This window comes from Haliotis rubra, unplaced genomic scaffold (genome assembly GCF_003918875.1).
Source record: "Haliotis rubra isolate DU_JTF1 unplaced genomic scaffold, ASM391887v1 Scf508, whole genome shotgun sequence".
Lineage (NCBI taxonomy): Eukaryota > Metazoa > Mollusca > Gastropoda > Lepetellida > Haliotidae > Haliotis > Haliotis rubra.
Genome location: NW_025767200.1, coordinates 757,565 through 784,852, shown reverse-complemented (window position 1 = coordinate 784,852; position 27,288 = coordinate 757,565). Strand labels below are relative to the sequence as shown.

The 27,288-nt window shown below is 42.4% G+C and overlaps 1 protein-coding gene across 3 annotated transcripts in view; it reads left to right on the top strand.

Annotated features, from left to right (window-relative positions):
• The window catches only part of LOC124292115 (multiple epidermal growth factor-like domains protein 10), a 71,828-nt gene that overhangs the window by 9,950 nt on the left and 34,590 nt on the right, over positions 1 to 27,288 (top strand). The window contains exon 1 of one of the 3 annotated variants that reach the window (XM_046729163.1): positions 3,603 to 3,776. The exons of 1 other annotated variant lie outside the window; for it this stretch is intronic. The gene's annotated coding sequence lies outside the window, so the exon portion shown is untranslated. Of the gene's footprint in view, positions 1 to 3,602; positions 3,777 to 27,288 lie in introns of those variants that run through there. One more of the 3 variants, XM_046729164.1, reaches the window with a different exon arrangement.

The window sequence follows — 27,288 nt, the reverse complement described above, 5'->3', positions numbered from 1 at the left end:
TCAGGCATAGCTAGCCCGACTGGCTAGCAAAAGTTGGAAACTGTTTCGCACATTGGATGAGAGCATGAGGTGAAGCTTGTCTTCGACCACTGATGAAATAATCGCAATGGTGCAGACAAACCTAGAAACATTCGGTGCGGATCTGGGATTCGAACCCAAGATGAAAAATTCACTGCAAGCAAAAGTGACGAAGGTTTTATTAGGTTTTCACCACCTGTAAAAGACGGATTGATAAATAATTTAGATGAACGTTAAACGGTGCGACATTATTCTGTTATGACACGTCTTCGTCAAATGTAGTCTTGCTTATTACGCAGAAAGGGGCGGTGGGGTAGCCCAGTGGTTAAAGTGTTCGCTCGTCACGCCGAAGACCCGGGTTCGGTTCCCCACATGGGTACAATGTATGAGACCCATTTCTGGTGTCCCCCGCCGTGATATTTCTGGAATATTGCTAAAAGCGACGTAAAACTAAACTCACTCACTCACTCACTATGAACAATGCAAAATTCCAGTGCAGTTGATTTCAGAAAGTATTCAACAATGTGACGGCGGGGGACACCAGAAATGGGCTTCACAGATTGTACCCATGTGGCTACCCAACTGCCTTACAACCTTTGCGGAAGTGTGAACAAACATTTTACATGCTCACCTACATGTATGAATAGTGTGACCTCATCTCCGCTGTATGCGACCCATTTATCGCCCACGTGAAGGTGTAGTTGTGGAACACGCCGTGTGATGAATCGTTCGTAGTATGACGGGCGTGATAAGCCAACGCAAAACCTTCTGACAAAAGCTTCACCGCAAAACCGCGCTTCACCGAACATCGTTATTTATAGTTCATTACTACTTCAGCAGTCTTCTATAAGATTATGACTGACTGAGTTTGGTTTTACGCCGCTTTTAGCAATATTCCAGCAATATCGTTGCGGGGGACACCAGAAATGGGCTTCACTCATTGTACCCATGTGGGGATTCGAACCCGGGTCTTCGGCGTAACGAGCGAACGTTTTGACCACTAGGCTACCCCACCGCCCTCGTTATTTGTAGTTCATTACTACGTCAGCACTCTTCTATAAGATTATGGCCCGTGAAGATCCGGGTTAGAATTGATTTCCAGTAACCCATGCTTGTCGTAAGAGGCGACTAACGGGATCGGGTGGTCAGGCTCGCTGACTTGGTTGACATATGCCATCGGTTCCCAATTACGCAGATCGATGCTGATGCTGTTGATCACTGGATTGTCTGGTCCAGACTCGATTATTTACAGATCGCCGCCATATAGCTGGAATATTGCTGAGTGCGACGTAAAACTAAACTCACTCACCCACAAACTACCCGTTCGTGCATTTGCTGTCGAACGCCGCACTGTAACAGCGGTCTGTATATCATCGAGTCTGGACCAGACAATCCAATGACTGACATCGTGGGATATGATAACATGTGTCAACCAAGTCAGCGAGCCTGCCCGATCTCGATCGTTAGCCGCCTCCTTACACAAGCATGGGTTGCTGAAAACCAATTGTAACGGGTTGTTCGTGAAGTGGTAGCGAGCAGTGGCATCTGGTTTCAGTTTTTTGGGACTGCAGATGCCGTCACAATGCCGTACACATCCGACATTCTTCTGCTTGTTACCTCCATGTGCGTACCTCCATTTACTGGGCCTGGCCTAACGACAACTATATAGCCCGTTTGGCTCTAAAGCGGATCGATGAATTGCAATCTAACTCGAAAACTAATAAACATATTGTCAGAAAGTAATGAATTATGTTATTTTGAATTTTAATTATATGAAGACAATTAAGTCTTTTCCGCTTTTTTGGCCAGTTCAACAATTACATACACCCAGCAGAAGCACCCGATTTCGTTTGTTGTTGTAAGTGTGTAATTTTGATGAAACCACGTGCTGTCCGTGGTTTTTTGACAGTGCGTGTGATTATGACTTGCCTTGCCTCGCAAGTGTTGCGGGAATGCCGAATGCCTGTACTGAAACGTGAATGCCAGTAAACTTACACGAACTATCGGCGACTACGTCTTCTTTTCACATATAATGCTCAATGAAACACTGATCATAATCAAAACATCAGACCAACTCTGGGATTCTTTTGCAGAATTTATGTCCCAAAAATTAAAAAAGTTGTTTAACAACCCATCATTAAAATTTTGACACAGTTCATTATTTATTACGAGAGAGGAGTTTAAAGACAGGAACATCCAGATGTACGTGTAGCACGTGCACAAGGTCGTCAAAGTTATTGATTCATTTACTTGAGCTGTGTTGTCTCCATCCTTTCTCGCACACCTGGCTGTCCCTTTCTTTGCACTCCTCCCTCGTAACAGACAGTGAGTGAGTGAGTGAGTTTAGTTTTACGCCGCACTCAGCAATATTCCAGCTATATGGCGGCGGTCTGTAAATAATCGAGTCTGGACCAGACAATCCAGTGATCAACAGCATGAGCATCGATCTGCACAATTGGGAACCGATGACATGTGTCAACCAAGTCAGCGAAACTGACCACCCGATCCCGTTAGTCGCCTCTTACGACAAGATAGTCGCCTTTTTATGGCAAGCACATGGGTTGCTGAAGACCTATTCTACCCCGGATCTTCACGGGTCAACAGACAGTGAACTGTAAATATTTTAATGATAGTTTGTTAAACAACTTTTTCATTTTTAGGACATAAATTCTGGAAAAAATCACAGAGCTGATCTGATGGCTTTTGAGACAAACGGACTATAGACCACACCGTTGGAAGACCAAACAAGGTTATTTCTGTTATCACCAGGTTTATAGTGCATACTAAACGTACAAACTATGTTAAGCGCAAAACTATGTAATAATTGTTGATTTCCTGTGTCCATTCTGAATACTGTATACTTTAACGTTTGATTTTACTGAAGAACGTTAATCATTAAAGAGTAGCTTTTATAGTCTTTTTATACGTGAATAAGCTTAATAACAATCTGTCTCATACTCATAATAATAAATGACGCTGTGCAAGATTTTTTAAATAAAAAAAATAACAAATATAGTGATTTGAGGCAGCATTCATTAAATATCTTCCCGACCAGTCGGGCTAGACACGATTTCAACTAGACCGTTACAGACCGCCGCCATATAGCTGGAATATTGCTGAGTGCGGCGTAAACTAAACTCACTCACTCACTAGACCGGACCAGCTATTCTACTGAAAGAAAACGCAACCAAACAAACAGCAACAAACAATCTAGTATTCAAAATTATCATAAAATATAATGAAAAGGAGCCCAGGGACTTTGTTCTCTTTCCAAAACTGTGGAAATCTAGACTTGCCACATATTTTAACACTTGGCTTTCTTGCATATATTTGTTTCAGGTCTGTAAGACATACTGTCCTGAACACAGAATATTGACAATTACCATACAGCACTGTATATACAGTGCATACAAACTTAACATTGATATCTATTCTGTCAACACCATGTCCATCACAGTCGAGTCAGGCCCACGACGTTAAGTCTATTGTTGGGCCTGCGGGAATTAGAGCTGAACGAGTTAAGTTAGACTATACTCATAAAGCGCTATTGACAACCAGCCCTGATTTGGCATTATAAATATCTGTAGTTGTGCTTCGTCTCGAGAGTTCGCGTGTTACCTGGAACGGAGGAGATTGAACATATTCTCTCTTGGATTATTACACTGAAAGGGATAGTACATGTCACCCGTATGACAGAGTACACTGCTTTGTGTTAATTTGTGTTTACAGCCAAAGGGGAACCGGAAGAGTTCGGCCAGGTAGGACCATTGTTGTATCATCGCTTGTCCAAGTGTGTATTGATGTTGACGATGTTGATCGAATTACAGTTTAGTTCTGGTCTTGCCCAAAAGCTTGATATTACACCTTGTTTATTATAATGTACACTTTACCTACCTTTATAATCATTTATCCGAGATCCCTGCTTGATGCTGTACAACCATGACTTGAATCGTGGTATTCTACATCATACGAAAGGTTAGCGATCTTCTTGAAACTGTTGTTAGCAAATATTGATATTTTTGCTTAATTCATCTTTTATTCATGATTATTTTATATTGGTTTATTTTAAACATTTATACACTCTTGTCTGTTTAGTTTGTAAATTAAACTGATAATAGGTTTGTGTTGACGTCAAATAAAAGTGTGTCAGGCTCACAGTGTGAAATAGAATTGAAGGGATGAAATAGAATTGGAGGGATGAAAGATACAGGTGATGATGTTTCTCCTCTCTCTTTCTCCTGTCTCTCTCTTCTCTCTCTCCCTCTCTCCTCCCCTCTCTCTCTCTTTCTCCTCTCTCCCTCTTCTCTTCTCTCCCTCCCCTCTCTTCTCTTCTCTCCCTCCTCTCTCTCCTCTCGCTTTCTCCTCTCTCCCACCTCTCCCTCCTCCTCTCTCTCTCTCTCCTCTCTTCCTCTCTCTCTCTCTCTTTCTCCCCTCTTCCCCTCTCTCTCCTCTCCTCTCTCTCTCTCTCTCTCTTTCTCCTCTCTTTCGCTTTCTCTCTCCGTCTATCTCTCCTCTCGCTTTCTCCTCTCTCCTCTCTCTTTCTCTCTCTCCCTCCTCTCTCTCTCTCCTCTCTCCTCCTCTCTTTCTCCCTCCCTCTCTTTCTCTCTTTCTCCCGCTCTATTTCTCTCTCTCTCTTCGCTTTCTCTCTCTCTCTCTTTCTCCCTGTCTCCTCCTCTCTTTCTCTTTTCTCCCTCCTCCTCTCTCTCTCCTCACTCCTCTCTCCTCCCCTCTCCCTCCTCTCGCTTTCTCTCTCTCTCCTCTCTCTTTCTCCTCTCTCTCCTCCTCTCTCTCTTCCTCTTTCTCTCCGTCTCTCTCTCTCATCTCTTTCTCTCCTCTCCTGTCTCTTTCTCCTCTCTCCTCCTCTTTCTCCTCTCTCCCTCTCTCTCTCTCTCTCTCCTCTCTCTCTCCTCTCTCTCCTCTCTCCTCTCTTTCCTCTCTCCTCTCTCTCTCTCCTCTCTCTCTTCTCTCTTCTCTCCTCTCTCTTTCTCCTCTCCCCTCCTCTCTTTCTCTTCTCTCCTCTCCTCTCCTCCTCTCTCTCTCTCTCCTCTCTCCTCTCTCTCTCTCTCACCTCTCTCTCTCTTTCTCCTCTCTCTCTCCTCTCTCTTTCTCCTCTCTCTCCGCTCTCTCTCTCTTTCTCCTCTCTCTCTTCGCTTTCTCTCTCCCGTCTCTCTCTCCCTCCTCTCTCTCCTCTCTTTGTCCTCTCTTTGTCCTCTCTCCCTCTCTCTCTCTCCTCCTCTCTCTCTCCTCTCTCTCCCTCCCTCCAACACACACACACACACTGAGCACGTTGTGCTGTTGACAATCCTGGAAATACAATAATGCTATAGAAGATACCCAAAGTTGATACCCACAGCCAAAGTAGCATCATTACAATAGAACTACAAGGCTTGTGATCAGCAACGGACGAACCACTTTCGAGGAGATCCCGATGTGGCGAAATGGGGTTAAGATTATCACACCTATATATTGACATGTCTTCACGTGTTGGTATTTTGTATCGTTTTGGTAAATTTTTGTTTGTGAGAAATGACATAAAGAAATCAAAACGTCAATTTCACATTCTTCAACGTTCAAAACTGTTCTTTACCCACACCATAGCCGACTTTCATTCACTACAAAGGATGAACGTCGTTTAGAGGGAAAGAGCGAGCAGTGTAGGACATTCTGTTTCAGATCACTATGCATATGAACAGCAGTTTCACTGGTTTCTCTGTCGTGAATTATTACAAAAAATGTGAAGAGTTTTGCCCGAAATATCAGCTTCAGATATTCAGGGGAAGTTGAAACCTCAGCCTGGCACTAACCAACCATTCAATTTTGATTATTTTAGTTCATACCTATGATCGTAAATTTTGGAGGCTTAATCCGAATTTGTCCAAAGCTTATGCTTCTGGGGGTTGGGGTTGTGGGTGACGGGAACTTGGGGGTAGCTTAGTGGTTAAAGCGTTCGCTCGTCATGCCGAAGACCCGGGTTCAATTCCCCACATGGGTACAATGTGTGAAGCCCATTTCTGGTGTACTCCGCCGTGATGTTGCTGGAAAATTGCTAAAAGTGGCGTAAAACCAAACTCACTCACTCATTCTGTCGTTGTGAATTGTTACGGGTATCGGGAAGTGTTTTGCCCGGGATATGGAAACCTCACCCTAACACTAACCCAGCATTCAATTTTACTTCTTCAGTATGATCTAATAAACTTTTGGAGGTTGAACCCTTACGCTTCCTGTGAGGCCCATGCCTGCTATCCATGCTATGCTTTCAAACATTCGTTTTTCTGGTGCGCGGATCTGAAGAGGTTGGGTGGAGATGCTAAGGTTAAACACACTTTTATCTGATTGGAGAGTCCCAGAATATGAAATCGATCACTAAGTGTGGGTACCTGGTGCCAAATGTTGGTATCCTGTGATTTTCGAGCTCTGCGTAACTGACGTGGTGAAATGAACAGTTCGTTCAGCCAAATGTTGGTGTCCTGTGATTTTCGAGCTCTGCGTAACTGACGTGGTGAAATGATCAGTTCGTTCAGCCAAATGTTGGTGTCCTGTGATTTTCGAGCTCTCCGTAGCTGACGTGGTGAAATGATCAGTTCGTTCAGCCATATGTTGGTGTCCTGTGATTTTCGAGCTCTACGTAACTGACGTGGTGAAATGATCAGTTCGTTAAGCCAAATGTTGGTGTCCTGTGATTTTCGAGCTCTACGTAACTGACGTGGTGAAATGATCAGTTCGTTCAACCAAATGTTGGTGTCCTGTGATTTTCGAGCTCTGCGTAACTGACGTGGTGAAATGAACAGTTCGTTCAGCCAAATGTTGGTGTCCTGTGATTTTCGAGCTCTGCGTAACTGACGTGGTGAAATGATCAGTTCGTTCAGCCAAATGTTGGTGTCCTGTGATTTTCGAGCTCTCCGTAGCTGACGTGGTGAAATGATCAGTTCGTTCAGCCATATGTTGGTGTCCTGTGATTTTCGAGCTCTACGTAACTGACGTGGTGAAATGATCAGTTCGTTAAGCCAAATGTTGGTGTCCTGTGATTTTCGAGCTCTACGTAACTGACGTGGTGAAATGATCAGTTCGTTAAGCCAAATGTTGGTGTCCTGTGATTTTCGAGCTCTGCGTAACTGACGTGGTGAAATGATCAGTTCGTTCAGCCAAATGTTGGTGTCCTGTGATTTTCGAGCTCTCCGTAGCTGACGTGGTGAAATGATCAGTTCGTTCAGCCATATGTTGGTGTCCTGTGATTTTCGAGCTCTACGTAACTGACGTGGTGAAATGATCAGTTCGTTAAGCCAAATGTTGGTGTCCTGTGATTTTCGAGCTCTACGTAACTGACGTGGTGAAATGATCAGTTCGTTCAACCAAATGTTGGTGTCCTGTGATTTTCGAGCTCTACGTAACTGACGTGGTGAAATGATCAGTTCGTTCAACCAGTGGTCAGGTCCCTATTGGCCAGACGTTTATCACATGTAGGACCGATATATATACAATAATATCGGGTCTATGGGTAGCCTTGTGGTTAAAACGTTCGCTTATTACGCCGAAGACCCGAGTTCGATTCCCCACATGGGTACACACACGTTCATTTTAATGTTACCAGATTGGTTTGTTTGATTGTTTTGTAATAATATTAACCAATGAAGATCCGGGGTAGAATTGGTCTTTAGCAACAAATGCTTGTCGTAAGAGGCGACTAACGGGATCGGGTGGTCAGGTTCGCTGACTTGGTTGACACATGTCATCGTATCCAAATTGCGTAGATCGATGCTGATGCTGTTGATCACTGGATTGTCTGGTCCGGACTCGATTATTTACAAACCGCCGCTATATAGCTGGGATATTGCTGAGTGCGGCGTAAAACTAAACTCACTCACTCACTCACTCACTCACTTATCATGCTACGATGTTTTTTGGCGTTAAACAACAAACAAACAGAACTCAACCCATCAACTCACTTCTCAACCTCAAGCCCCTGATGACAACAACCGTCCGTCAAGCGGAACAACAGACCGTCTGGCAATGACACACACTATGAGTCATGCATATACCCTGTTAAGCCGCTTCAATAGCTACTGTGATAACATGGGTTTTACCCGCTATGTCATTTGCCATTGTCAGCAGGGCGTCTTTCGTGTCGCAAAGCATGTCTGTTAAGTACCGCATGAACAGTTACAGAACAACATATAGGAAATAACTGCATGACGGTGCGAACTGGGTTATCAGTAACAATAGTGAACATTCTGTGAAATTATGGCGTTATATTCTCTGTCGATACCATTACCCTATGGAATAATCATTGATGGTTCTACAAAATATGTATGCTAAAATGTGTACTTCTATAACAGAGTATTTTGATTGCTTAAGTGGAGTAAAACAAGGATGTGTCCTCAGCCCCCTTTCTATTTTCAATGTTTATCTCAGAATTTCAAACTACGATAGAAAATTCTGATATCGGTGGAATATTTATCGGTGAAGAATATTTAGAGTTGTTATTATTATTATATGCTGATGATTTGTGTATTTTCTATGATAGCGTGTTTGGGCTGCAAAGGAAAATCGACATATTGTGTAAACAATTGTAAACATCGGGGGTTACAGTTAAATACGAACAAGACAGAGATATTTGTATTTCGTAATTATGAAAAATGTTTTTTTCGATGGCGTACAATTAACAACAGCTACATATTATGATTACCTTGGTATTTTGTTTTCTATAAGGCTGTCTTGGAGTGTTTTGTATTAAGACGCTTGTGGCAAAAGTCAGTAAAGCCTTATTAGTAATAAAACAACTACAACATAATTTTACAAATATTCCTGAATATGTGATATTTAAACCTTGTGACTGTAAAATAAATCAATATTGCTGTTTGGGGCAGAGGTGTGGGGATTTCAGGAAAGAAGTGTTGTTGATAAATTTCATAATAATTTTTGTAAATTGGTTTTAGGGGTAGGTAAACATGCATCAAGTAATGCAGCATTAACTTAATGTGGAAGATGTAGTATGAATGTAGATTATCATCATAAATGTGTTACATTTTGGTGTAAACTATTAAGAATGTCTAATGATCGTTATCCTAAACAATGTAATTATTATATACTTAGATTAGATTCTGTAGGTAGGATTACTTTGGTTTGAAAAATACGTAAGCTTTTAAATGAGTAATAACTGTGGATTTGGTTATATCTGGCTTTCCCAAGACATCGGAAATGTGTCATTATTGTTATGATTATTTAAGCAGAGGTTAGTTGATTGTTAAAAGCAAAATTATATCAGTAGCAGTATCATGGATTCATCCAGTCTTGTACATTTCAAAAATATTATATCATCATTGCCGCTTGATAATCACATGTTATTTGTAAGATGTGTAATAGTAATAGAAATGAAGAGTAAGTATGTAATAGTGTTGGGAATTGGTTAAAATCTCATAATTGATTATTGGTTTATTACAGCCGATCAATCATCGAAAATAATTGGTTAGCGTCATTAATGAAATTTGTTAATGCACATGAAAATAAGGAAAAGTTCTTTGGGTTGTTTTGGCAAAATTTCACATCTTTAAAAAATGACTAGTATGTCAGGAACATAAAATTCTTGGAGTCTTTAAGATAAATTCAATCATGACTTGAAACGAGCTTGTAGTGCTTATGAAATGTAAAAGAAAAAAACAACCTTGTGAAAAATATTGTTTATGAAAACAAGTGTTCCAGAATTGTTTGTGTTCGATTATGAGAAAACATGATCGATTGCTTGGTCGTTTAGTCACTGCGACCAATCTTCGATTATTTCAATTAATCGGACCACCACTAGTATGTAACACAAGGAAAAACGTATTTACCTCTATGGAGTAATTTAACAAATGCTTGTAAATTCATAAAATTAATAACTTCTAATGACATGGTACTTTTATTGAATTGTGCCAATATTTTAAAATCATTTCTTAAATGTCGATCTTATATAACTTGACAACACACGTCTGTCTATTGCCATTATGCACAATATCAGTTGTATTGCTTTTTTGTACATGGGCCGATGGCCTATAAACTGAAATAAACGTCTTCTACTTCTTTAATCATTGATTAAGGTGACACATTAGAGCAGATTTTTACCGCAATGGTTATTTGTCTCCAAACCCTAAAGTGTTTATTAAATTCCAACACATGTCTAAATTGACATGGCAAGTCGATATTGTCCCAGCTCTGCTGAAGGTTCACTCTCACTTAGCCAGAGTCTAACCAAAAAGGTATTGTTAAGACAACATTGCACTATGGGTAGGCGAGAGATGCGAGCCAGGGTCAACGTGGAAAAAGAACATCGTGCTAAAAATTGTGAAAAATAAACCAACAACCAATCCAAAGTTAGATTCTTTTTACATCAGGGTCATCAGCATAGCTGACCTACATTGACGAACGTTGACCTTTATGACCCAACACTGCCGCTGTTACAGGTCATTGGCTCCCTCCCTCTGCAAGCCGTCTGCGTTCTGCTGTTTATTTTGTTGACAGTTACATAGACAGATTCTTTAATACAAATGCATAAAATCGGTGATTTACAATGTGATTAGGTTGTCTGACAAAACATCCACTTGCACAGTTTGAGATCGATTGGGTCATTGGATGAAGAGATATTTACAAAAAACCGGGTCCACATGCATTTCATGCCAAACTATACAGCTAATGCTATGCTGAGATTTGTAGAGCTGCATCTGTTTAACGCGAAAACTCTGAACATTTCTGATAATCAATGACCCAGAGAAGCTACTGTGTCTTAAAATGTGTCCTATACTCGAGACAAAGAACTTCGAGATGATTATTTTCAGCTGTTTGAGTTTCAGTAAGCAGACAGCTAGGGGAAAAAAGTTTGATGTTCTGGGGAGAACTACAAAAACCACACACAACAAAACACACCACATAAACAAAAACAACTTGTTTCAGAAAAATTGGAAAATTATTGGATAATTGTTCGCTTGGCAAGCTAATTGTCTTTCAAGAATAAGTGAGAAATGGGCTTCACATATTGTACCCAAGTGGGCAATAGAACCCGCGCCTTTGGCGTCACGAGCCAAACTTAACCACTCGGCTAACCCACCTCCCCGATCGGGTGAGTGAGTGAGTTTAGTTTTACGTCGCTTTTAGCAATATCCCAGCAACATCACTGCGGGGGACACCAGAAATAGGCTTCACACATTGATGTGGGGAATCGAAGCCGGGTATTCAGCATGTTGAGCGAACGCTTTAACCGCTAGGCTACCCCACCGCCCCTAATTGTCTTGAAAATATATAATGGTCGTAGTGTTGAACCAGGGTGTGAAATAAGGCTCTGGTGTGTGTGTGTGTGTGTGTGTGTGTGTGTGTGTGTGTGTGTGTGTGTGTGTGTGTGTGTGTGTGTGTGTGTGTGTGTGTGTGTGTGTGTGTGTGTGTGTGTGTGTGTGTGTGTGTGTGTGTGTGTGTGTGTGTGTGTGTGTGAAGGAGGGTTCAGGAGCAGAGAGCATCTCACCCTCGGGTCTTCGGATGTCAATTACCACTGAAACTTGCCAAGGTGTTTTACAATTATGTCGACGAGCGAAATTCTCTCTACAGCCCGAAAACGTTTACAAATTTGTACACAGTAGTGACTAATATCAAGAATACATAGGTTAGTGATGTCATTTGGTTATGACGTCATGGTACTTGATGACATCACAATAGTCTGCCAATCGTTTCCTTGGAGATATTGCTTCTGCAATATCGCATATGATTGCCAGTTTTGGCAACAAAAAGATACATTTTGTGTCTGTCCTAGGTTTGGGAGTCATCTGTGTGTAGTGGTCCTTGCCTTTGCATGTGTTTGTGACAGTTATGATATTTTCTCGGCTCATCATGTGATTGTGATTCATAACACAAGCCCATTATCCTGATTTAAGCGGAATCGTGCAATCGGCTTTGTTTTTCAGTCGCCATTTCTCCTTGAAGGATTTTGATCCTTTTATTTATCTACCTACTTTAATTTGAACATTATTAACTTGTCCCGTGATCGGCTTGCTGGCGTGTTTTGTGGTAATTCGGAAATCATTTCCTTGTTGAGACCGTGATACACAATCAAAAGAAGCAGGCTAGATTTACATGACAAAAGCTCAGATAAGGAATCAGAATAGATCACATTGAGATAATATGTTGCGTGAATCTTTGTGTTAAACGGTGCGGTTCGTTGAGTTTGACATGTCTGGGTTTTCCGGGTGAATTCTAACTCATCTTTGAAGACTATTCAGTCATATCACACTAGACATTAAGGGGAACCCCCATATTTCCTCGACGTACGCTCATAGGATGAGAACACAAAAGGAACTCCTGGGCGCCACCGAAGCTCTCGACACAGAACACTGGGTCAAACTGTAATATTTCTTTAGGAACAGGGGCGATTGGTTAGCCAGTGGTTAAGGCGTTCGTTCGTCACGCTGAAGACCCGGGTTCGATTCCCCACATGGGTACAATGTGTGAAGCCCATTTCTGGTGTCCCCATATGTGATATTGCTGGAATATTGCTACAAGCGGCGTAAAACTAAAGTCACTCACTCACTTTATGAACAGGACCAACAACAAAGGTGTAACAAATGCACTGGTATCTCGTATATAGTGACATGAAACACGAGTAGCTAAAGAACTGGTAAAGGTCTGATGTTAGGGGACAGCATATGACTTATTATTTTAATCATATTTTCTAAACCGTAAGCACGTAATTATAGGATATTAGAAATGATTCTCGTGTTTGGATTTAAGTTTGGAGCGATCTCGATTCAGGAAAACTAATAATTCATTCACTAAAAATCCACATGTTGATCTTCGCTGGTGTCACTATGGGTCATGCTTTAAGATTCAAAAGGGGGCGGTGGGGTAGCCTAATGGTTAAAGTGTTCTCTCGTCACGCTGAAGACCAGGGTTTGATTCCCCACATGGGTACACATTGGTAAATCCATACTCACTCACTCAACATTCAAACCGCAGGAATATACTTCTTTCGTGATGCGTCTATGGATTATGAAAGTTGTTTTGATTTAAATGCACCTTATAATCCTGATTAACAGAAGTCGAGATCAATGAATCATTGTACGGACTATGTGCATCTATGTGCGTGCATATATGGTAGTATTACCGTTGACTCGTATCGACATACACATATTCAGATAGTTTCCGGACATGTTCTTCAGAACGAATTTGAGTACATTGTATGTATGCATGGGTGTGTTTGTGTTTGTTTATTTGTGTGTGCGTGTGTTTATGTATACGTACATGTTTGTGTGTGTGTGTACGTTCATGTGTGTGTATGAATGTGTAATATGTGTGTGTGTGTGTGTTAAATCTCTCTCTCTCTCTCTCTCTCTCACTTGCAATAAAAACACATGGGTCTTATTTAAATCGTCAACTACTACGCGTTACGCTATTACAATTGCAATCCAAAAGCATTTTCGTTGCGATATCCATAATATGAAGTCTAGCAAAGAGCACAGTCAAAAACTTAACATTGAGTTATGGCTTTACTGGTCCCCGAAAGATACAAACAGATGCCCTATACATACTAATGAGCGTTTCCCACGACTGAGAGACTTCTAGTGAAAGCAGTTATTAATCAGCTTGACGTCCAACTGCCAAATTCGCGAGATTCGCTGATAAATATACATAATAAAACCGACAAAACATTTCCATAATCATAAACCAGTCTTTGGTGAAGGCAAAGTCCATTGTACTGCGCTGACTGTATCGCAAGCATGTGCTAATGAATCACCTTTACATATAAATGTCCGTGGTGGTTACACGCGAAGGACTCGTGGATTAAGTGGATTTGAAACGAAGGCCTTTGTCGTGTTTATTCCCACACCAACAAAGAGCCATTTGTTATTTTTCCAACCATTTGTTATTATTATTTTTCCAACCATTTGTTGAGCAGTTGAGGTATCTGAACATCGACGTTTGCCATGTTGACATGGGAACTGAAGATGCCAGTCTGTTTTATCGCCCCATTGACTGCTTTAAATCAAAGTCGTCTAATGAATTGAGTAATTGTTCACAAATTCATCAAACTCATTGATTTTAATCAAATTATTGTTATAGATTGAGTTAATATTTATGTTCGTGACACTCATTAATCACAATTCGCTCATCAGGTGACAACAGTTCACGAAGCTGGGGACCTTCAGCTGCACCCTTAATTGGTGAACACATTTCAGCATCCCCCAGCCCTAATCCATTAATCCCCCAAAAAAACTGAGAACACCCCGTTGGTGCACACTCGTTGTATGGCTTTTGAGGTGAACGTCGGTCCAGATGAGTTATGCCTTGTCTCGTCCACAGTTTCAACCCTTACCTTCCTTTGTTTGAATTCCATCCGAACATCTCAGATTGGTAGTACGAAGCTGCTTTGCTCTTTCGTGAATTTATACACGATAAATTTGATTGTAAGAGTTCAAAATTGATCTGTCAGAAAATACATGTAATGGAAAACACCAGCCATGTGTCAGATTGTACCCCTGACCAATAAGTAAAACTAAATAGCTCCCCCAACAAACTCCCGCCCCACAAAACTAACCAAAATGAGCACAGGGCATTACTTACATCCAGATTTGCTACATCATTCCAGTCATGGTTTCATTTTGAATTTATTCTCATGGGTATGGGCGGTAAAATAGTAACTTTTGGCTGATCATCAAGGATGTCCTGTACAAAGATCAAAACAAGACACAACAGTGCCCCATGCGTAGTAACACCGAGCATTAAAAATCCCAGGTCTTAAGGACGCACTTACTCTCCCGAGAATAATTTGTATCAGTGAACATCAACATATTTTTAACAAATTTGCTGACATTGTTACATACATGACCAAAGGTGACAAGACATCGGGATTGGTGCATATGCGTATCCGGGACAGATGGTGATATATCCGTGTTGTAAAGTGAAAGTAAGATTTGCATACGGAAAATATAGTGAGTGAGTTTTGTTTTGCGTCCTTGTGTCGAATTAAGTTTGTTTGTTTGTTTGTTTAATGCCGCACTTTAACTAGCAATATTCCAGCTATATGGCGGCGTTCTGTAAATAATCGAGACTGGACCAGACAATCCAGTGATCAACAGCATGAGCATCCTTCTACGCAATTAGGATACCATGACATGTGTCAACCCAGCCAGCGAGCCTGACCACCCGATCCCGTTAGTCGCCTCTTACGACAAGCATGGGTTACTGATGACCAATATTAACCCGGATCTTCACGGGTCTGAAAAGTAAAGGGAAATCCTTTTTAAATTTAAATAGGGACAGAAATAATTCCTGGTTTATCTAGTTCATCATTTCTGCAGTCTAATAAACATCCTGGATACATTTGACACCATATTTCCTCATGCTGTTGATCACTGGATGTTCTGGTCCAGCCTCGATTACCTACAAACCGCCTTCATATAGCTGGAATATTGCTGTTAAACAACAAACAACAAACAACAAACAAATAAAGCGTATTTCCCATTCCCATTACACGTGTGATTCTGTTTGGAGGTTACGGAAATGGGCGAGTGATGACGAATCCATGTTTCCATCACCAACTTGAGTCTGTTTGCAGTGAAAACGTACCGATGAATTTCACTCTAAATAAAAAAGTAAATCTATTAAAGCGAAATTAAGATTGCGAAGCCTCATAATTTTACCTTGCCCATTGAACATTCAAATCTCAGACTTTTATTCAACTTAGGATAAAAGTTGTTTAACGAACGATCATGGTTTCAAATCGCTATTATTGGTTTGTATTACAAGGGGTATGCACATTAGAGGAAACACCGAGAACAAGTTCACGCTCATCACGTACCGCACGTGCATTTGTTTCACTGTTCCATCTACTGCGCTTACCCCCTTGTAATACAAACCAATAATCGCGATTTGAACCTATGATCGTTTGTTAAACAACTTTTATCCTAAGTTGAATAAATTATGAGATTTAAATGTTCATTTGGCAAGTAAAAATATGAGGATTCGCAATCTTAATTTCACATAATTTGATTTACTTTTTTGTTTAAGGTGAAATTCATTGGTACGTTTTCACTGCAAACAGACTATAGGTCCTATCAAAAACGTAGTCAATTTCTTTCGTTCCTGTGTGTAATGTGATTGGACAGCTATTCTTAGTGTCAAGCTAAACGACTCGTTCTCAAAACGAGGCTACGGTGGCGATTAGTCAAGGGACATTCATCGTAATAGAATGGAAATATAATATTCTGGATAATCGAGGCTACAGACATTTTCATATAGTCGAAAAGCGCTGTTGATCAATCAATCAATCTTTATCAACGATAATTGTTCCAAAACATGCAAAACGTTGTGGAGGTAGGCATTTACGAATAGAAAAGCAGTTTCGGTTACACCTCAGCTTTTGAATTTATATGTATAGTCCGTTTGGCTCAAAAGCGGACCAATGAATTGCAATCTAACTCAAAAACTGAAAAAAAAAGATATAATACTCAATGAAACGCTGATCATAATAAAAACATCAGACCAATTCTTTGAGTTTTTGTTTAGATTGTCAAACAACTTTTTTTTTTTAGGACATACATTCTGCAAAAATCTCACAGAGTTGGTCTGATGTTTTTATTATGATCGACAATTCATTGAGTATTATATGTTTCTCAGTCTTCGAGTTAGATCGCAATTCATCGGTCAGCTTTTGAGCCATCCGGACAATACAGTAAACTAGGTTTACAACGAACAGGGGCGGTGGAGTAGACTAGTGGTGAAAGCGTTCGCACGTCAAGCCGAAGACCCGGGTTCGATTCCCCACATGGGTACAATGAGTGAAGTCTTTTCTGGCGCTCCCGCCCTGCTATTGCTGGAATATTGCTTAAAACGGCGTAAAACCATACTCACTCACTTATAACGAACTGACGGATATAACGAACTGTTCCATTTGCTTTGTCCCTTTGTGTTCATTACGACCATAGTTTGCTGTGTAGTCGAATACTACTGCTGGCACATTGTCTATCTATCGTTCGGGCGGTGGGGTAGCCCAGTGGTTAAAGCGTTCGCTCACCACGCAGAAGTCCGGGGTTCGATTCTCCACATGGGTACAATGTGTGAAGGCCATGTCTGGTGTCCCCTCCGTGATATTGCTGGAATATTGCTAAAAGCAGCGTAAAGCTAAACCCACTCCTTCTCTATGAAGGAGAGCTGCAGTGCAAATGTCAATTAAGATGTTTCTATTTCTTTCAAGAATTACAGAAATTTAGAAGTTGGAAATGTTTGTCCAACCAATAAAATGATTTTTATTAAGATTAATTATACGAATTAAAGATGGTAACAGGCCTATTATGGGAACGTAGGGACCAATTTAAACCTGGTTTTGCTCCGTGGACTATAATGGTAGACACTCAGGAACAGGACATCTCAATTTGCCGTCATCCCCGACGACATTCTACAACATCAAAGCTTCAGTGATCAGCCGTTTTAACGACGGCCATAATTCATAGTTTTCAAACCTGGGCAAACGCGATTTTTATCGAAATAAACAAGTTATGCTGGTTCAAAGATGAAAGATGTTCACTGCGCAGTTTACCGTCTCGTCAGTGCTCGTCGACCACATGACATAGCGTAGAGACGGGTTTTTCAGTTTAATAATATGTACGAAATGGAGCGGTGAAATACGAACTGGAAATGCGGCGTCAATTTACAAGTTAGTCACGATCAGGGCAGTGTGACATCGTGATTTCATAGCTGAGGGGGCGCTGGGGTAGCCTAGTGGTTAAAGCGTTCGCTCGTCACGCCGAAGACTCGGGTGTGATTCCCCACATGGGTACAATGTGTGAAGCCCATTTCTGGTGTCCCCCTCCGTGATATTGCTGGAATATTGCTAAAAGCAAGGCAAAACTAATCTCACTCACAAACTCATAGCTGAAGGGGCGGTGGGGTAGCCTGGATGTTAAAGTGTTCACGCGGAAGACGCATGGTCTATTCCCCACATGGGTACAATGTGTGAAGATATCACAATATCAATCATTGGGTGATTGAGCAGACACCAGTGATTTCAGGCATCTCGTATGTGACCAAAAATTAAAAGTAGTAAATATGTTATAAATATTACATTCTTTAGCTGGAAACGCTTGTTACTTTTGTTCCCATCGTCATTGTCGACATGAGAGCGACATGACTAAATGTTGTGGTGCACCAATGACTAGGAACGTAAGGGGTGGTGGGGTAGTCTAGCGGTTAGAGCGTTCGCTCGCCACGCCACACGGGTACAATGTTTGAAGCCCATTTCTAGTGTCCCCCGCCGCGATATTGCTGGAATATTGCTAAAAGCGGCGCAAGACCCAACACACTCACTAGGGACGTTGGTTGTAAGATGTAATATCTTAAATTATGGGCGCAGTAAGCCTACATTCATCTTTGTTACTGGCATTACTAGTTTAGTTCGATGCAAAATGTGCTGACAATGATTTGACCGACAGCTACAATACAAAGGACTGACTCTCCCCCTCTCTCTCTCTACCCCCCCTCTCTCTCCCTGTCTGTCTCTGTCTCTCCCTCTTACTGTCTCTCTCTCCCCCTCTCTCTGTCTCTCTCCCTCTCTGTCTCTCTTCCCCTCTCTCTGTCTCTCCCTCTATATCTGTCTTCCCCTCCCTCTCTATCTCCTCTCTCTGTCTCTCCCTCTTTCCATTCTTTCTCTCCCCTATCTCTGTCTCTCTACCCCTTTCTCTGTCTCTCCTTCTTTGTCCTTGTCTTTCCCTTCCTCTCTCTATCTGCGCCTGTCTGTCTTTTCCTGTCTCTGTCCCCTCTTTCTCTGTCTCCCACCTCTCTCGCTGTCTCTGTCTCTCTCTTTCTATCTCCCCTCTCTCTGTCTCTCTACCCTCTCTCTCCCTCTCTGTCTCTCTCTCTCTTTTTCTGCCCCTCTCTCTATCTCCCCTCCTCTCTCCCTCTGTCTCTGTCTTTCCCTCCTTCTCTCTATCTCCCCCTCTCTGTCTCTGCCAGTCTGTCTGTCTCTCTCCCCATCTCCTTGTCTCTCTTTCTTTGTATCCCACCTCTCTCTCTGTGTCTCCCCCCTCTCTCTCTCCCTCTCTCTGTCTCTCTACCCCCTCTCTGTCTCTCTCTTTCCCATCTCTCTCTCCCGCTCTGTCTGTCTTTCCTCCCCTCTCTATCTCCCTTCCTCTCTCTCCCTTTGTCTCTGTCTTTCTCTCCTTTTCTCTGTCTCTCCCTCTCTGTCTCTCTACCCCGCTCTCTGTCTCTCCTTCTATGTCCCTGTCTTTCCCTTCCTCTCTATCTCCTCCTGTCTGTCTTTTTCTGTCTCTGTCCCCTCTTTCTCTGTCTCCCACCTCTCTCGCTGTCCCTGTCTCTCTCTCTCTCTCTCTCTCTCTCTCTCTCTCTACCCCTCTCTCTGTCTCTCCCTATGTGTCTCTCTCTTTTTCTGCCCCTCTCTCTATCTCCCCTCCTCTCTCTCCCTCTGTCTTTCCCTCCTCTCTATCTCCCCCTCTCTGTCTCTGCCAGTCTGTCTCTGTCTCTCCTTCATCTCCCTCTCTCTTTCTTTGTATCCCTCCTCTCTCTGTCTCTCCCTCTCTCTGTCTCTCTACCCCCTTCTCTGTCTCTCTCTTCCCTCTATGTCTGTCTTTTCTCCCCCTCTCTATCTCCCCTCCTCTCTGTCTCTCCGTCTCTGTCGCTGTCTCTCTCTGTCCCTCTCTGTCTCTCTTTCTCTGTCTCCCACCTCTCTCTCTGTGTCTCTCTCTCCCCCCTCTCTTTCCTTGTCTCTCCCTCTCTTGGAGAAACTAGTACAGCAGGAAACTTTCTGACTGCGGCAGTAAACAATATTCACCCAACACGCACTAACACGAGTCAGCATATATCACCACCCACATGACAATGTGCCGACGTTATTAAAGGCGCAATAAACATAACAGTTGTAATGATCGCTTTTGATTGGATGAGTGATGAGACATGTGACCTGACTCACCTCTCCTGTACAGAATGTGTGTCATCTCATGCACGCTGTCATCTCATTATATGTATAAACCAGGAAAATTGTCAAAATCTGTATATTTAACAGATATGGCACACGATGCGTACATATAAACCTTTGACACCATAAAATTGTCATAAAATCCTCATTTACTGATCATGTATATTAAACACGTATGGTATACAGAGTGTAGATATAATGGTGTCATTAACGTGAACGCCAAGACGTTTCTCATGACAATTGGCCTTTTCCATATTGAGTTAATAGTAGTCAAAAATACCCAAGTTGTTTCTATTTTTCATGAAAAAATGACGAAAAAAAGTCTACCCCAAGTTTTTCTAAAGAAAAAGAAAAAAGAAATACAAAAGTTTTTTAAGCAAGCAGTGTAGAATTATTTTCATTTTTTGCTGTAACCCGGGTTCGATTCCCCACATGGGTACAATATGTGAAGCCCATTTCTGGTGTCCCCCGCCGTGATATTGCTGGAATATTGTTAAAAGCGGCGTAAAACCCAACTCACTCACTCATCGTCTTCACATAGATTGAGAATTTTCAACAGTTAGACCACATCGAAATAATTTCTTGTTTTCCATTACTGCCCGACCTTTAGAATTTAGCCCGACTCTAATTTAACATAAAATAAAAATTGCACTGGTAAATTTGCGTGTATAAAGCCAGCAGACTTCCGAAATTCGTCCTAGCTTCCGACATTCCAAGTTTTAGACTAACATTGTATAAAAAATCAGGAAAAAAATATTCAAAAATAAACTAAAATCTGCACAATATTTTTAAAAAAAAAAGTACTGAGAAACCAGAAATGTATTTTAGGTGGCCTATCGTCAGGTCTCAAAGTCAGCAGGGTAGGGATCTACAGTACGCGTTTATCACTCATGGGTCAGGTCACATCAAAGTTCTGAGTTCGATTCCTCACCCTTTTAACTTGTTTCTAACCATTCCCAGAACTCCAAGTCGTCGTATGGTTGGAATATTGCTAATACCGATCGATAAACTTAGCGTTTGTTGGGCGTCTTGTAAACTTAATTGGGCGGACACACCTTGAATGTAAGAAACATTGCTCATAATATCAACTGCTTGTTTGCTTGGTCAAAAATTCTATTTTCATTCATAGTTCGAATAATTCGTAAGACAACTGACAGACCGACCCTGATACTCCTAGGGTTGCTCCTGCCGTTGTGCGGTGGGGAATTATCATGTGACGTATGCAAGCAGGTAGATAACGATAGCCTTCACACGTCTTTAGTGAATAATCAATGTCGTGCATATTTAATACCACAGATCACTGATGATTGTTTGACTGTGCTGATCGATTCTCTTCTCTTGCAACTAGTTTTATTCATTTAATGACAACCAGTCTTAACGTCGAAGCGTTACGGCTGTAGTTTCTGAAAATATTCGGAGCGGTTGGGTAGCCTTGTGGTTAAGCGTTGGCTCATCACGCCGAAGGCCCGGGTTCGATTCCCCAGATGGGCACAATGTGTGAAGCCCATTTCTGGTGTCCCCCGCCGTGATGTTGCTGGAACATCGCTAAAAGCGGCGTAAAACTAAATTCACACAATCTTAAAATATTCAGAGTTCAGCAATGCACAGTGCTACTACACGTGCAACGAAATCCACAAGATGTCATAACACGAATCTCCCTCCTAAGCGTTTCTATTTCAACTTCAGGGTATATCATATGTACTATTTATGTTCATTAGTTTCCACCGCCTCCGTGGTGTTGTGGTTAGAGCGTCCGCCCGGAGAGCGGAAGGTCGCGGGTTCGATCCCCGACCGCGTCATACCAAAAGACGTTAAAATATGGCACTTGTTGGTCCCTGCCTGGCGCTCGGCATTAATGGGTACAACAAGGACTGGTCAGCTCGGAGTCAGTATAATGTGTCTGAGTGGGGTATTCATGCTTCACTGCAGCATGGTATCTCAGTGGGCTAGCACTATAAAACCAGCTTAAGTCTGGGCTAGTACAAGCAGCCGCACATACACATACACACGCATGCACGTCGTCATATGAGCGAAATATTCTCCAGCACGACGTTAAACCCAATTTCACCTCACCTCACCTCCTTAGTTTCCTGTTGACTCGTTAATATTCCCCATTGTTATTTCCTACACCGTCCGAGGCAATACGTAGAGAAGGTGAACATGAGATCAGTATTATAGTTACATTCCAAGCCCGATTAAGCATGTTCATGTTTGAAAGCTAACGTGACTACACAACAGAAATATATGTACTTGTTCCTTCTGTTGGCCAGTGACAGCAATACATATCGAGGGTGGCTTGAGCTACACACCCGTGTGCATTCAACCAAAATCTAAAGCAAATATCAGTCGCTGAATACGTGCCCCTCTGTTCATGTGAACTGTTGTTGTTCAGAAGGGTAACTGGGATTCTTGGTTTCGATTGACCCACATTCTGTGTGTACAGAGTGGGAATGTTGGGATTGAGTGAGTGAGTGAGTTTAGTGTTAGGCCGCACCGGCAATATTCCAGCTGTATGGGGGCGGTCTGTAAATAGTCCAGGCTAGACAATCCCGTGATCAACAACATAAGCATCGATCTACGCAGTTGGGATGTGATGACGTGTGTCAAAAACATGTCAGCGAGCCTGACCACCTGATCCCGTTAGTCGCCACTTACGACAAGCATGGGTTACTGAAGATCAATTCTAACCCGGATCTTCACGGGTTGTTGGGGTTGAGAAGGGGGTGGGGGTGGGGTGTGGGGTGTTTGCTGCATAGAGTTTATGGTACCGGCGATAATGGAACTCGTCAAGCATAGAAAGTATCCTTTTATTGAGCTTCTGGAAAACAATTTCATTTTGTCTCTATTCACATCATCGAAATGTTTTTAAAATGACCCTTGTATTTACTGTCGTTTGTTTGCTTGTTTGTTTGTTGTTTAACACCGCACTCAGCACTATGTATTTTATTTAGCGGCGGCGCCATATAGGTGGAATATTGAGTGCGGCGTTAAACAACAAACCCACCAGCCAACAAGGCAATAACTTTGAACAAACCCATATTCCAGCCGACATGACTACATTTTACAGGGTATAAAGGCGGATTCAGACGTGACACCTATTCAACAAAGCGATCTTAACTGTAAAATTACTTTTAAGCCACCACGGGCTCTGACACACCCAGAAACATCAGGCGAACTTTGAATTCGAACTCACGGTGATAGCCGCGGTGGCTGACTTTGTGTGCTGGCGATTAGGCGCCTGACTCTGAGGGTGTGGGTTCGAATCCCGGATGGTACTCAACCCAACAAAAGTACTAGAATCTGTACTTTACTAAGAAAGTGTAGTCCCAAATATAAGACATGTTACATTTGACCACTTTCTAAATAGCATTGGGTATTACTCACGGTGATAGGCGCAATTATGCACAGCCAATAACCATCTGTGTCTGCCAATAACATTCACCGACATTATATAACCGGATCATTGCTTACAGCGGCGTAAATTCCCTGAACAACCCGCTTGGTAAACCATGCATGCACTTAAATTCTATACAGGTCAGATGCTTTGTCAAGAAGCGGGTGAAATCTATGCCTTGTGTTGCACAATGCAGTCACGAAGTTTTCAAGCTCCGGAAGGCTGTCTGTTTTTTGTCTCAATTTTATCATTGTTGTAGGATCTCGTTTGATGGAACCCGCCCTGACCTTGAAAGTCAAAGCAACCTCAAACCGTGTTGTATCTTATCGGGCGGTATTGCGTAAATATTCTGTGGTTAAATTGGGTTTCAGTCCTGTCAAGCAATTTAATCATCTGGGCGTAGCTTGTTTCCAACCGTATTGTACAAGCCAAAAGTGAACTTCGCGCATTTGATTTTACTGTTGAGTATAGAACTCATGTAATCGGTATGAAGAGCGTTGTAAGGCTATGTTTTCCCAAATGTAAAGCTGCCTACATATTGTCAAGCTTGACTACCTTGTTTTTCTTGTAATCCAAAGTTCCCAACTCATTGTCAAGCTTGACCACTTTACTTTCTTTATAATCTAAAGCTACGTGACCCGTGAAGATCCGGGTTAGAATTGATCTTCAGCAACCCATGCTTATCGTAAGAGGCGACTAACGGGATCGGGTGGTCAGGCTCGCTGACTTGGGTGACACATGTCATCGTATCCCAAATGCGTAGACAGATGCTCAGGCTGTTGATCACGGGATTGTCTGGTCCAGACTCGATTATTTACAGACCGCCGCCATATAGCTGGAATATTGCTGAGTGCGGGGTTAAACAACCAAAGCAACCAAACCAACCAACGTCAAGCGAAGGGGCGGTGGGGTAGCTGGTTACAGCGTTCGTTCGTCACGCCGAAGACCTGCGATTCCCCCATTGGCACAATATATGAAGCCCATTTCTGGTGTCCCCGCCGTGATATAGCTGGAATATTGCTAAAAGCGGCGTAAAACTAAACTCTTACCACTCACTGGATGAGGAACACTATTTTGCATCACAAACATTTTCTAGTTCTTACCAGGTAGATGAGGAAACTATTTTGCATCACAAACATTTTCTAGCCTGTTAAGTCATCTACAGCCTGGTTGAAGTTGATCCTCTGTCCAAATATTTGTGATAGGCACATGCGGTGGACGGGCTAGGACGGTTATAGTCTCGTAGAACATTCTATGTTCAACTTCCTGCGATTTCCATAGGCGTACTATGTTTTAAATGTCGGCTGTTTTACCGGGATTGTTACCTTTCTTTGGATAGCTGTAATTCCTTTTAATAACAGACTGTCACCTGTCCACAACCATGAGACTTTCTTCAGACTTAACTGCCTTACTTTCCCAACAATTTAAAGTTCCCTATCTATTGGGAAGCTTACATACAGCACATTGCCTTTCATCCAAAGATAAATGTAGAGCTTTTACCGAGGTACCATTGGTTTGAGATCTCTGTAGGTCTTTAAAACGTCCATCCGAGGTCCACAGCGCTTTACGACATGCTGCTTCACAGTGACATAAAAGCCATGCTGATCAGGCCGCAACGACAGGCGTGGGACCATCCAAACCTACCAAGCCGTTCCCCCAGGCTACTCATTTAAAAGCTTTGTACTTTGACAGCCAGCCAACTCAGTGTCAGACTGCCGCGCCCCTGTAGTGTTGATACACGTATGGTCAGTCCACCAGCCTTTCTTCAGAGATGGACCAGCCATTCTCGAACTACAATGTCAGATAGCTGACCCGTACGTGACATGACCATGCTGATAATAGCACACCTGCTGTTATCTCATGTGCACTGACTGCATTGTGAACATTTAGGTTGAAATGTTGAACTTGGTCTTCTCGGGATACACATACACACACACGCACACGCACACACGCACATACATGCTTGAGACAGCTTCAGCTGCCTACTTATGGAATTATGTCCGGGACATCGCCACGTGAATGCGAGACTAAGAGGACGTTCTTGAGACAGCTACAGATGCCTACGTATGGAATACTGTTAGGGACATCTCCAAGTGAATGTGAGATCGAGAAGATGCTCTTGAGATAACTACAGAGGCCTATGACCCGTGAAGATCCGGGGTAGAATAGGTCTTCAGCAACCCATACTTGCCATAAAAGGCGACTATGCTTGTCGAAAGAGGCGACTAACGGGATCGGGTGGTCAGGCTCGCTGACTTGGTTGACACATGTCATCGGTTCCCAATTGCACAGATCGATGCTCATGGTGTTAGTCACTGGTTTGTCTGGTCCACACTCGATTATTTACAGACCGCCGCCATACAGATGGAATATTGCTGAGTGTGGCGTAAAACTAAACTCACTCACTACAGAGGCCTACTTATGGAATAATTTTAGGGATATCTCCACGTGAATACGAGATAAAGGCGATGCTCTTGATACAGACAGAGAGGCCTGCTTATAGAATAAAGGCGTCGCGAGATTTGACAATATGTCCACGATCCCGCATTCTTATACTTTGGCATAAACGTAAGGAGTATGCTTCAAAGGTCAAGCCTGCGAGATGGCGAGAACGGCCCTTACTGTGTTCCATACCTTCCCTCTGCATCCGTGAAAGGCTTCATATATTCTCGTGTCATCGTATATTGTGAAGACATGTGGAACATGAACAACATGTGACTCGTGACTCATGTGACCCGTGACGTCAGTTGAGGGTACATAAGTCTTTTAGATGCTCTACCGCACCAACCGCTTGGCAAGTGATAAATTCTGCCTTGCCAGGAGCGAGCAGTTTGACACTCACCCCTAGGCGTGTTTACAGCTCTTAACGTGGGCGGAGGGTGAGGTTCATGTAAAAACGCTTGTACTACATCCCGAAACGAAATATACATGTCATAAGAAACAAAAGTTCTCACACTCCGGCGCAGTGATCGCTTAGCATTTAGTCATTGCTTCACTAAAATTTGCATAGGAGGTGACCAGACTTTTCTCAACGTGTTTGTTCTATAATCAGAACCTACAGGCCTAAATAAGCCTTTCCGTGCACTCCACACATGATTAAAACTGCTACTGTCAAAGAGGAGTTGGAAACGCAGGGTTAGCCAAGTGGTTCAAGCGTTTGCCCGTCACACCAAACCCCATGTTTGATTCTCCACATAGGTGCAATATTTGAAGCCAATTTCTGGTGTCCGCCGCCGTGATATTGCTGGAATAGTCTGGAGAGTTTCTGGGACTTCAGTCCCGCCCAACAACGGAGCACACATATGGTCTCTCATTTGTCAAAATAAATTGTCTGTTTCCAATTTCCATAAGTAAATATCTGCAGCTGTTCACCCAGCAGTGAATGGGTATCCGGTGGGATATGCCATATGTGGAATATTGTTCAAAGTGACAAAAAGATATATTATACATAGCAGTGACGGTGTGTTGGCATTGATAACAACACATGCAACCGCCCAACCGATCTAAATACAGGATAATTATGCAAATAGGCATAGTATGTCTAGTTTTTATATTTTCACGACAATAGTTAACATTTTTAGGACATATGTTAATCTAAATTTATGCTCACGTTATTAACCACTGGTTAACGTCAACACGCTCTCTTACGGTTTACAACTAGTTCCCAAGGCAATCATTACCGACAATTCTTTTACACCGTTTTCTCAGACAGGGGGTGGCATTTTCCATGCAGCTGAGCGAGTTTAATTATAACTTAGACTACCTGTTTTTCATCTGAACCTGTACACTTGAAGGTCCGGGTTAGAATTGATCTTCAGTAACCCATGCTTGTCGTAAGAGGCGACTAACGGGATCGGGTGGTCAGGCTCCCTGGCTGGGTTGACACATGTCATCGGTTCCCAGTTGCGCAGATCGATGCTCATGCTCTTGATCACTTGAT